At 38.6% G+C, this 12,362-nt stretch overlaps 1 non-coding gene across 1 annotated transcript; it reads left to right on the forward strand.

The window, feature by feature from the left end:
• Positions 1-450: 450 nt before the first annotated feature.
• LOC112780836 (small nucleolar RNA R71) lies at positions 451-554 on the forward strand. Its single transcript, XR_003191647.1, has one exon. It is a non-coding gene; the product is annotated as a small nucleolar RNA R71 (small nucleolar RNA).
• The last annotated feature ends 11,808 nt before the right edge of the window (positions 555-12,362 follow it).

The following is a 12,362-nucleotide window of genomic DNA, read 5'->3' on the forward strand; positions in this document are numbered from 1 at the left end:
CCCCACCCAAAGTTCGGGTGATTTCTCCATCCAGGGTTGTAAGTCTTGGAGTATGGATCATAGTTTTTCCTTGGTGAATTCCCAATGTAGTTGGCTTGCTCCTGACTCCCTTCTGCTTCTTGGTTTACTACTTCTTGTGTTGTTGATGAAGTGGAGACTGCTGCTACTTGGTTCATCTCCATCTTCTTGGTGAGGTCAGCCAGCTGCTGGGTAATGAGCTTGTTTTGGGCCAACAGAGCATCCACATTGTTTAGCTCCATCACTCCTCTTGTATTCCCTCTTTCGGAAGCATAGAAGTAGCCGTTTTCTGCTACTGTTTCAATAACATCTATGGCTTCCTCAATGGTCTTCTTCTTGTTCAAGGACCCTCCAGATGAATGGTCTACTGCCTTCTTTGACTCATAAGAGAGCCCTTCATAGAAAATGTGCTGCTGGACCCATTCGTTGAACATGTCAGGTGGACACCTCCTTGTTAAGTCTTTGAACCTCTCCCATGCTTCATACAGAGTCTCACCATCCTATTGCCTGAAGGTTTGAACCTCAGCTCTCAGCCTATTGATTCGTTGAGGAGGGTAGAATCTTGCTAAGAATTTGTTCACCACATCCTCCCAAGTTGTCAAGCTCTCCCTTGGGAAGGATTCCAGCCACTTGGCTGCCTTGTCTCTGAGTGAGAAGGGAAATAAGAGCAATCTATAGGCGTCAGGATGAACACCATTAGATTTCACTGTGTCACATATTCTCAGGAAGGTGGTCAAATGTTGGTTGGGATCTTCTTGAACACCTCCTCCAAACGAACAATTGTTCTGAAAAAGGGTGATGAGCTGTGGTTTAAGTTCAAAGTTGTGGCATGGATTGTTGGTTTTTGGATGCTACTTCCACAATTTCCTGGGTTTGGATTAATGTAAGAGCCCAAAACTCTTCTATCCTCCCTAGCATGATTTGCTCCACCTCCTCTGCCATGGTTGTGAATCTCTTCTTCATGATGATTTTCCATGTTTTCTTCCATGTTTGGTTCAAAGTATTCCTCAAACTGTTCCTCTTCTTCTTCAGCACCAACTACTCGTTTTTCTTTTGCCTCCCTCCTTAGTCTAAGGAAGGTTCTCTCTGGTTCAGAATCAAAGGAAGTTGAAGCCTCGCTTCTTCTCCCTGTCATACAACCAACAAGTACAAGCAGAGAATATAGGTGCAGACAGTATTTATGTCAGAATTGATGTTAGTTGTGGGTGATGCAATATATCAAACAGTTAATGGGTTAGCAAACAGAATTGAAAATAACAAAGAAAAATAAAAGAGTAGATGGAGAAGGGAAGAAGTTTAACTAAAACTAAAAGTAAGTCACTCAAACAGAAAAATGAAATTCACAAAATAAAATGCTCAATCTAGTGATCTTCCAATCTAATCATTGTTGATGCACAATCAATCCCCGGCAACGGCGCCATAAACTTGATGCGCGGAAAACATGTCTCTCAACAAATCTCCCTTCGGCAAGTGTACCAAAGTTGTCGTCAAGTAAAAACTCACTATAGAGTGAGGTCGAATCCCACAGGGATTGATTAATCAAGCAACTTTAATTAGAAGAATGTTCTAGTTGAGCGAATCCAGAATTTGGGTTGAAAGTCGCAGAAAATAAAATGGCGGGAATGTAAATAACAGAAAAGTAAATACTAGAACTAAAGGACTGGAAGTAAATGACTGAAAATAAATTGCAGAATTGTAGATGGGAATGGGGGATTTGCTCATAAAAGTAAATCGCAGAAATTAAAGAGAATGGGTGAGATTAGAGATAGGGAGTTCATTGGGCTTAGGAGATGTTGCAATTCTCCGGATCAAGTTCATTTTCATCTCTTCCTCAATCAATGCACTCATTGATCTCCTTGGCAATCTTAAGTGATTGAATTACAATTCCTTGCAATTCAATCTCTCAAATATTGATCAATAGCCAATTCCTTGGTCAATTGCTCATGAGAAGAGATGAAGTATGGTCACTGATTATACCACATGCATTTCCCAAACCAAGTATTGAGAGGGTTACAGTCACATACCCATCCAAACCCAATTTGGTCCAACATGAGAAAGCATTTCTAGCTTGATCTCTTCATTCCTCTTCCAAGGTTCAAAAGAGATCCAAGTTTGAATAGCTTCTCTTTCAAGATAACTACTCAATTGGATGAAGATCGAAAGCTTTCAAGTAAAATCAAGAGGAAAGAAAAAAGATGAACAATAAAAATTAGTATTGATCCATCAAATTACAACAGAGTTCCCTAACCCAATGAAAGGGGTTTAGTTGTTCATAGCTCTTGAAAATGAAAACAAAGATGGAGAATACATCCTAAAACTAGAAATTGCAAAGAAAGTAAAATACAGAGAGTGGTTCTTCAGCCTCCAAAACTCTTTTACAATTCAAAGTTACTCCTATATATACTACTCTTCTCAGCTTCTAGTTCACTCTTCAAGTCTTGAGCCTTTGGATCTTGAGTTTGAAGCAGTTTCTTTCTTTATTTGGGCTTGGCTTTACTTGCAGAGAGAAAGTGCGGAGTGGGCAGAGACTTAAGCTCAGGGCGTAAGGAGTGTTAATCATTTAGTGAAAATCCAAGTTCAGGAACGTTAGTGACACTTAACATTGTCACTAACGTTCCAATGCACCCCTTTTGCCTTACGTTAAAACCCACGTTAACTAGGTTAACGTGGCTTTTAATGTTGCCTTGTCAATCTTCGAGAACATTAGTGACACTCAACATTGTCACTAACGTTCCAGTGTGCCCCTTCTTGCTTCACGTTAAAGCTCACGTTAACTAGGTTAACGTGGCTTCTAACGTGGCCTTTGCCATCCTTCAAGAACGTTAGTGACATTCAACATTGTCACTAACGTTCCAATGTGCCCCTAGGTCTCACGTTAGAGTCCACGTTAACTAGGTTAACGTGGCTTCTAACGTGGCCATCTTTTAGTCATCCCAACGTTAGTGACAATGTTGAGTGTCACTAACGTTGGCTCATCTTTCATTTCTCATCGTTAGCTTCCACGTTAACCAAGAAAACGTGACTCTTGGGGGTTGTGTGGTTGCTTCAACGTTAGTGACAATGTTGAGTGTCACTAACGTTGTCGACAAGTCTTCATTCTCTACGTTAGTTCCCACGTTAACCAAGTTAACGTGGGAGTTAACGTGGTACTTAGCACCATAGGCCAACGTTAGTGACAATGTTGAGTGTCACTAACGTTGGCTTCTCTCCCTCCCCCTTAACGTTAAAGGCCACGTTAACTAGGTTAACGTGGCTTCTAACGTGGCCACTTATGATTGATTGCCAACGTTAGTGACAATGTTGAGAGTCACTAACGTTGGCTCAACTTCTTTTCTCCACGTTAGAGTTCACGTTAACTTGGTTAACGTGACTCTCTAACGTGGGCATTGATGGCTTTTTGAGAGTGTTATTGGCAATCACTTTTCTCGTTAATCTTTGCAAGTTACCTCCCCTTTTTTTGCTCCTTTTTGTCCTGAAATCAAGCAACAAAGTGCATCAAAGCTCTAGTCCAAGTCATGAGTAATGCAACATAATATTTGTCACTAAACTTATGCAAAATCCTCATGAAATCATGTAAAATGCACAATGTATGCTTGAGTGAAGGCATAAGTGAATATTTACCCAAAACTAGCTTATTTCCTAAAGAAATGCATGAAACTAACCTAAAAACAGTAAAGAAAAGGTCAGTGAAACTGGCCAAAATGCCCTGGCATCGTGTCTCTCACAGCAAAAGAGAAGAGCATGAGCCTGTAGACTTCAGGATCTACTCCATTAGTCCTAATAGTATCACATATTTTCAAGAATTCAGTTAAGAACTGAAAAGGATCTTCAGATGGAAGTCCATGAAACTTGCAGTTCTGCTGCATCAGAGAAACTAATTGAGGTTTCAGCTCAAAATTGTTTGCTCCAATGGCAGGAATGGAGATGCTTCTTCTATGTATATTGGAATTAGGTGCAGTAAAGTCACCAAGCATCCTCCTTGCATTATTATTATTTTCGGCTGCCATCTCCTCTTCTTCGAAAATTTCTGAAAGGTGCTTGCTGGATTGTTGTAATTTAGCTTCTCTTAGTTTTCTCTTCAGAGTCCTTTCAGGTTCTGGATCTGCTTCAACAAGAATGTTCTTGTCCTTGCTCCTGCTCATATGAAAAAGTGGGAAGAAAAAAAATAATAATAGGGGTCCTTTTTACCACAGTATAGAGGTCCCTGTGTGAGTAGAAGAAAAGAAGAGGAAAAATTCGAACACAGATGGAAGAGGGGGTTCGAATTTGGGTGAGATGAAGTGTTAGTAGATGAATAAATAAATAGAATGAGATAAGAGAGAGAGAGAATTTTTGAAAATAATTTTTGAAAAAGAGTTAGTGATTTTCGAAAATAGTTTTTGAAAAAGGTTAGTAATTTTCGAGAATTAAAATAAAAAATTAAAATAATTAGTTAATTAAAAAGAAATTTTAAAAAAGAGGGAAGATATTTTCGAAAATTAGAGAGAGAGGGAGTTAGTTAGGTAGTTTTGAAAAAGATAAGAAACAAACAAAAAGTTAGTTAGTTAGTTGAAACAAATTTGAAAATCAATTTTGAAAAGATAAGAAGATAAGAAGTTAGAAAAGATATTTCAAAATCAAATTTTTGAAAAAGATATGATTTTGAAAAAGATAAGATAGAAAGATATTTTTGAAGAGAAATGATTGAAATTAGTTTTGAAAAAGATTTGATTTTTAAAATCACAATTAATGACTTGATTCACAAGAAATCACAAAATATGATTCTAGAACTTAAAGTTTGAATCTTTCTTAACAAGTAAGTAACAAACTTGAAATTTTTGAATCAAAATATTAATTGATGATGTTATTTTCGAAAATTAGGAGATAAAGATAAGAAAAAGATTTTTGAAAAATATTTTAAAAGTTTTTGAAAATAAATAAGAAAAGTGAAAAAGATTTGATTTTTGAAAAAGATTTTGAAAAAGATAAGATTTTTAAATTGAAAATTTGATTTGACTCATAAAAACAACTAGATTTTAAAAAGTTTTGAAAAAGTCAACTCAAATTTTCGAAATTTATGAGTGAAAAAGGGAAAGATATTTTTTTGATTTTTGAATTTTTTATGATGAGAGGGAAAAACATGAAAAAGACTCAATGCATGAAAATTTTGGATCAAAACAATGAATGCATGCAAGAATGCTATGAATGTCAAGATGAACACCAAGAACACTTTGAATGTCAAGATGAACATCAAGAATTTATTTTTGAAAAATTTTTAATGCAAAAAAAACATGCAAGATACCATACTTAAAAAATTTTTCATGTATAGACACTATGAATGCAAGAATGCATATGAAAAACAAGAAAAGACACAAAACATGAAAACATTAAGATCAAACAAGAAGACTTACCAAGAACAACTTGAAGATCATGAAGAACACTAGAATGCATGAATTTTTCGAAAAATGCAAGATGAGTATGCAATTGACACCAAACTTTCAACTTGACTCAAGACTCAAACAAGAAACATGAAATATTTTTTATTTTTATGATTTTTTTATTTTTTTTTGGATTTTTGTATATTTTTTTCGAATAAAAATATAGGAAAAAGAAAATAAGGATTTCAAAATTTTTTAATATGAATTGCAGGAATCTTGTATTCTTAGTCTAAAGCTCCAATTCGAGGGTTAGGCATGGCTTAATAGCCAGCCAAGCTTTAGTATGTAACTCAGACATGCCACGGCTGACATTCCCATTAACTTGCCTCTATGCTGATGGTTGGAAGCCCATATCTAAAAGAATTAGACATGGCTTTACAGCCAGCCAGGCTTCAACATGCTTCATGAAACTCTAGAATTCATTCTTAAAAATTCTAAAGAAAAATAAATTTTTGAAAAGATTTATTTTTTTTTTTTTGAAAACAGATGAGAAATTTTTGAAAGGTTTTTGAAAAATTTTTGAAAAATTTTTGAAAATAAAACAAAAAGAAAATTACCAAATCTGAGCAACAAGATGAACTGTCAGTTGTTCAAACTCGAACAATCCCCGGCAACGGTGCCAAAAACTTGGTGCACGAAATTGTGATCCCCGGCAACGGTGCCAAAAACTTGGTGCACGAAATTGTGATCTCAGGCAACGGCGCCAGAAACTCTGTACGCACGTCTTAATAAATCGTTTTTCATTCACAACTTCGATACAACTAACCAGCAAGTGCACTGGGTCGTCCAAGTAATAAACCTTACGTGAGTAAGGGTCGATCCCACGGAGATTGTTGGTATGAAGCAAGCTATGGTCACCTTGTAAATCTCAGTCAGGCAGATATAAAATAGTTATGGAGTTTTCGAACATAAATAATAAATAGATAGAAAATAAGGATAGAAACACTTATGTATATCATTGGTGAGAATTTCAGATAAGTGTATAGAGATGCTTTCGTTCCTCTGAACCTCTACTTTCCTGCTGTCTTCATCCAATCAGTCTTACTCCTTTCCATGGATGGCTTTATGTAAGGACATCACCGTTGTCAATGGCTACTTTTTATCCTCTCTGGAAAATGGTCCGATGCACTGTCACTACATGGCTAATCGTCTGGAGGCATCACCCTTGTCAATGGCTGCATCCCATCCTCTTGTGAAAATGGTCCAAATGCTCTGTCACAGCACGGCTAATCATCTGAGGTTCTCGATCATACTGGAATAGGATTCACCCTCCTTTTGCATCTGTCACTACGCCCAGCACTCGCGAGTTTGAAGTTCGTCACAGTCATTCAATCCCAGCGTCCTACTCGGAATACCACAGACAAGGTTTAGACTTTCTGGACTCTCATGAATGCCGCCATCAATCTAGCTTATGCCACGAAGATTCTGATTAAGAGATCCAAGAGATACTCATTCAATCTAAGGTGGAACAGAAGTGGTTGTCAGGCACGCGTTCGTGGGGAAATGATGATGATTGTCACGTTCATCACATTCAGGTTGAAGTGCGAATGAATATCTTAGAAGCGGAATAAGTTGAATTGAATAGAAAAATAGTAGTACTTTGCATTAATCTCTGAGGAACAGCAGAGCTCCACACCTTAATCTATGGAGTGCAGAAACTCTACCGTATGAAAATACATAAGTTATAATGGTTCAGGCATGGCCGAATGGCCAGCCCCCATGAAAGTCTAAGATAGCATAGAACAGATCAAAGATGTCTAATACAATAGTAAAAAGTCCTATTTATACTAAACTAGTTACTAGGGTTTACAGAAGTAAGTAATTGATGCATAAATCCACTTCCGGGGCCCACTTGGTGTGTGCTTGGGCTGAGCTTGAATGTTACACGTGTAGAGGTCAATCTTGGAGTTGAACGCCAGTTTGTAACGTATTTCTGGCGTTCAACTCTGGCTTGTGACGTGTTTCTGGCGTTTAACTCTAGACAGCAGCATAGAACTGGCGTTCAACGCCCTTTTACGTCGTCTATACTTGGCCAAAGTATAGACTATTATATATTTCTGGAAAGCCCTGGATGTCCACTTTCCAACACAATTGGAAGCGCGCCATTTGAAGTTCTGTAGCTCCAGAAAATCTACTTTGAGTATAGGGAGGTCAGAATCCAACAGCATCAGCAATCCTTCTTCAACCTCTGAATCTGGTTTTTGCTCAAATCCCTCAATTTCAGCCAGAAAATACCTGAAATCACAGAAAAACACACAAAATCATAGTAAATTCCAGAAATGTGAATTTAACATAAAAACTAATGAAAACATCCCTAAAAGTAACCAGGTTCTACTAAAAACATACTAAAAACAGTGCCAAAAAGCGTATAAATTATCCGCTCATCAAACACCAAACTTAAATTGTTGGTTGTCCCTATGCAACTGAAAATCAAATAGGATAAAAAGAAGAGAATATACTATAAATTCCAAACTATCAATGAAACATAGCTCCAATAAGATGAGCGGGACTTGTAGCTTTTTGCCTCTTGAATAGTTTTGGCATCTCACTTTATCCTTTGAGGTTCAGAATGATTGGCATCTATAGGAACTCAGAGTTCAGATAGTGTTATTCGTTCTCCTAGTTCAGTATGTTGATTCTTGAACACAGCTACTTTATGAGTCTTGACCGTGGCCCTAAGCACTTTGTTTTCCAGTATTACCACCGGATACATAAATGCCACAGACACATAATTGGGTGAACCTTTTCAGATTGTGACTTAGCTTTGCTAAAGTCCCCAATTAGAGGTGTCCAAAGTTCTTAAGCACACTCTGTTTTTGCTTTGGACCTTGACTTTAACCGCTCAGTCTCAAGTTTTCACTTGACACCTTCACGCCACAAGCACATGGTTAGGGACAGCTTGGTTTAGCCGCTTAGGCCAGGATTTTATTCCTTTAGTCCCTCCTATCCACTGATGCTCAAAGCCTTGGGATCTTTTTTATTTACCCTTGCCTTTTGGTTTTAAGGGTTATTGGCTTTTTGCTCTTGCCTTTTGGTTTTAAGAGCTTTTGGCTTTTTCTGCTTTCTTTTTCTTTTTCTTTCTATTTTTTTTCGCCATTTTTTTTTCTTTTTTTTTTCTGCAAGCTATTTGTATTCACTGCTTTTTCAGATTATCAAATAACATGTCTCCTTGTCATCATTCTTTCAAGAGCCCACATATTTAACATTCATAAACAACAACTTCAAAAGACATATGCACTATTCAAGCATTCATTCAGAAAACAAAAAGTATTGTCACCACATCAATATAATTAAACTAAGTTCAAGGATAAATTCGAAACTCATGTACTTCTTGTTCTTTTGAATTAAAAACATTTTTCATTTAAGAGAGGTGATGGATTCATAGGACATTTATAACTTTAAGACAAAGTTACTAAATACTAATGATCATGTAATAAGACACTAACATAGATAAGCACTTAACATAAAGAAAATGAAAAATAGAAAATTTGAGAACAAGGAATGAGTCCACCTTAGTGATGGTGACGTTTCCTTCTTGAGGAACCAATGATGTCCTTGAGCTCTTCTATGTCTCTTGCTTGTCTTTGTTGCTCTTCCCTCATTGCTCTTTCATCTTTCTCTAATTTCATGAAGGATGATGGAGTGCTCTTAATGTTCCACCCTTAATTGTCCCATATTGGAACTTAATTCTCCTATGGAGGTGTTGATTTGCTCCCAAAAATTCTGTGGAGGAAAGTGCATCCCTTGAGGCATCTCAGGGATTTCATGGTGATGAGCTTCTTCATGCGTCTCTTGAGATCCATGGATAGGCTCTCTTGTTTGCTCCATCCTTTTCTTAGTGATGGGCTTGTCCTCATCAATGAGGATATCTCCCTCTATGTCAATCCCAGCTGAATTGCATAGATGGCAAATGAGGTGAGGAAAAGCTAACCTTGCCATAGTGGAGGACTTGTCAGCCACCTTGTAGAGTTCTTTGGGTTCGGGTTCTTACTTTGATCATGGTTCCTAGTGATCTATGCATTAGCATAGAACTCTTGAACCATTAGAATTCCGACTTGTTGGATGGGGTTTGTTAGAACTTCCCAACCTCTTCTTTGGATCTCATGTCGGATCTCCGGATACTCATTTTTCTTGAGTTTGAAAGGGACCTCGGGGATCACCTTCTTCTTGGCCACAACATCATAGAAGTGGTCTTGATGGGCTTTGGAGATGAATCTTTCCATCTCCCATGACTCGGAGGTGGAAGCTTTTGTCTTCCCTTTCCCTTTTCTAGAGGATTCTCCGGTCTTAGGTGCCATCAATGGTAATGGAAAAACAAAAAGCTTTATGCTTTTACCACACCAAACTTAGAATATTGCTCGCCCTCGAGCAAGAGAAAAAAGAAAAGAAGAAGAAGAAGAAGAAGATATAGAGGGAGAGTGAGGGAGGTGTTTCGGCCAAGAAGGGGAAGAGAGGGTTGTGTTGTGTGAAAATAAAGAAGAATGGAAGGGTTTATATAGTGTAGGGAGAGGGGTTAGGTTCGGCCATTTAGGGTGGGTTTGGGTGGGAAAGTGATTTTGAATTTTGAAGGTAGGTGGGGTTTATGAGGTAGGTTTATGGGGAAGAGTGGATGGATGTGAGTGGTGAAGGGGTAGTAGGGAAGAGAGCTTGAGGTGATTGGTGAAGGGTTTTGGGGAAGGGTGTTTATTGGGAAGAGAGGATGAATGAGAAGAGGAGAGAGTATGAGTGGAGGTAGGTGAGGATCCTGTGGGGTCCACAGATGCTGAGATGATCCTGTGGGGTCCACAGATCCTTTAGGGTTTTGGTGCTTGTTCTGGGCGTTCAGCGCCTAGATGCAGCATGTTTCTGGCGTTGAACGCCAGTTCTATGCTTGTTTCTGGCGTTCATCGCCAGCTTTCCTCAGTGTGCATTCCTGGCGTCTGAATGCCAGGATGTTGCTTGTTTCTGGCATTCAACGCCAGATCCATGCTCTGTTCTGGCGTTGAACGCCAGCCAAATGCTCCTTACTGGCGTTTAAACGCCAGTAAGTCCTTCCTCCAAGGTGTGAATTTTCTTCTGCTATTTTTGATTCTGTTTTTGATTTTTCTATTTATTTTGTGACTCCTCATGATCATGAACCTAATAAAACATGAAAGAACAATAAAATAAAAATAAATTAGAGAAATAAAAATTGGGTTACCTCCCAACAAGCGGTTCTTTAATGTCAATAGCTTGACAGTGGGCTCTCATGGAGCCACACAGGTGATCAGGTCAATTTTATAGACTCCCAACACCAAACTTAGAGTTTAGATATGGGAGTTCAACACCAAACTTAGAGTTTGGCTGAGGCCTTCCACCACCAAACTTAGAGTTTGACTGTGGGGGCTTTAGTTAACTCTGTACTGAGAGAAGCTTACTGTGCCTCTTTTCCATGTTTACAGAAGGATGACCTTGAGTTTTAAATACAAAGGAGTCCTCATTCAATTGAAGGGCTAGTTCACCTCTATGAACATCAATCACAGCTCTTGCTGTGGCTAGGAAGGGTCTTCCAAGAATGATGGATTCATCCTCATCCTTCCCAGTATCCAGGATTATGAAATCAGTAGAGATGTAAAGGCCTTCAACCTTTACTAACACGTCCTCTACTTGTCCATAAGCCTCTTTTCTTGAGTTGTCTGCCATTTCTAATGAGATTCTGGCAGCTTGCACCTCAAAGATTCCCAGTTTCTCCATTACAGAGAGTGGCATGAGGTTTATTCCTGACCCAAGGTCACATAGAGCCTTCTCAAAGGTTATGGTGCCTATGGTACAAGGTATTAGGAACTTTCCAGGATCCTAGTTCTTCTGAGGCAATCTCAGTTGATCCAATGCATTTAGTTCATTGGTGAATAGGGGAGGTTCATCTTCCCAAGTCTCATTACCAAATAAATTGGCATTCAGCTTCATGATTGCACCAAGGAACTTGGCAACTTGCTCTTCAGTAACATCTTCATTCTCTTCAGAAGAAGAATACTCATCAGAGCTCATGAAGGGTGTAAGGAGGTTTAATGGAATCTCTATGTTCTCTATATGAGCCTCAGAATCCTTTGGTTCCTCAAAGGGAAACTCCTTGTTGATCACTGGACGTCCTAGGAGGTTTTCCTCCTTGGAATTCACATCCTCCCCTTCCTCCTTGGATTCGGCCATGATGGTTATATCAATGGCCTTGCACTCTCCTTTTGGATTTTCTTCTGTATTGCTTGGGAGAGCACTAGGAGGGGTTTCAGTGATCTTCTTACTCAGCTGGCCCACTTGTGCCTCCAAATTTCTAATGGAGGACCTTGTTTCATTCATGAAACTCAGAGTGGCCTTAGATAGATCAGAGACTAAGTTTGCTAAATTAGAGGTATTTTGTTTTGAGTTCTCTGTCTGTTGCTGAGTGGATGATGGAAAAGGCTTGCTATTGCTAAACCTGTTTCTTCCACCATTATTAAAGCCTTGTTGAGGCTTTTGTTGATCCTTCCATAAGAGATTTGGGTGATTTCTCCATGAGGGGTTATAGGTGTTTCCATATGGTTCACCCATGTAATTCACCTCTACTATTGCAGGGTTCTCAAGATCATAAGCTTCTTCTTCAGAAGATGCCTCTTGAGTACTGTTGGATGTAGCTTGCATTCCATTCAGACTCTGAGAAATTATATTGACTTGCTGAGTCAATATTTTATTCTGAGCCAATATGTCATTTAGAGTATCAATTTCAAGAACTCCCTTCTTCTGAGGCGTCCCATTACTCACAGGATTCCTCTCAGAAGTGTACATAAACTGGTTGTTAGCAACCATGTCAATAAGTTCTTGAGCTTCTGTAGGCGTTTTCCTTAGATGAATGGATCCACCTACAGAAGTATCCAATGAAATCTTAGCTAATTCAGACAGACCATCATAGAATATATCCAGGATGGTCCATTCTGA

This window comes from Arachis hypogaea, chromosome 19 (genome assembly GCF_003086295.3).
Source record: "Arachis hypogaea cultivar Tifrunner chromosome 19, arahy.Tifrunner.gnm2.J5K5, whole genome shotgun sequence".
In the NCBI taxonomy this organism is placed as follows: Eukaryota; Viridiplantae; Streptophyta; class Magnoliopsida; order Fabales; family Fabaceae; genus Arachis; species Arachis hypogaea.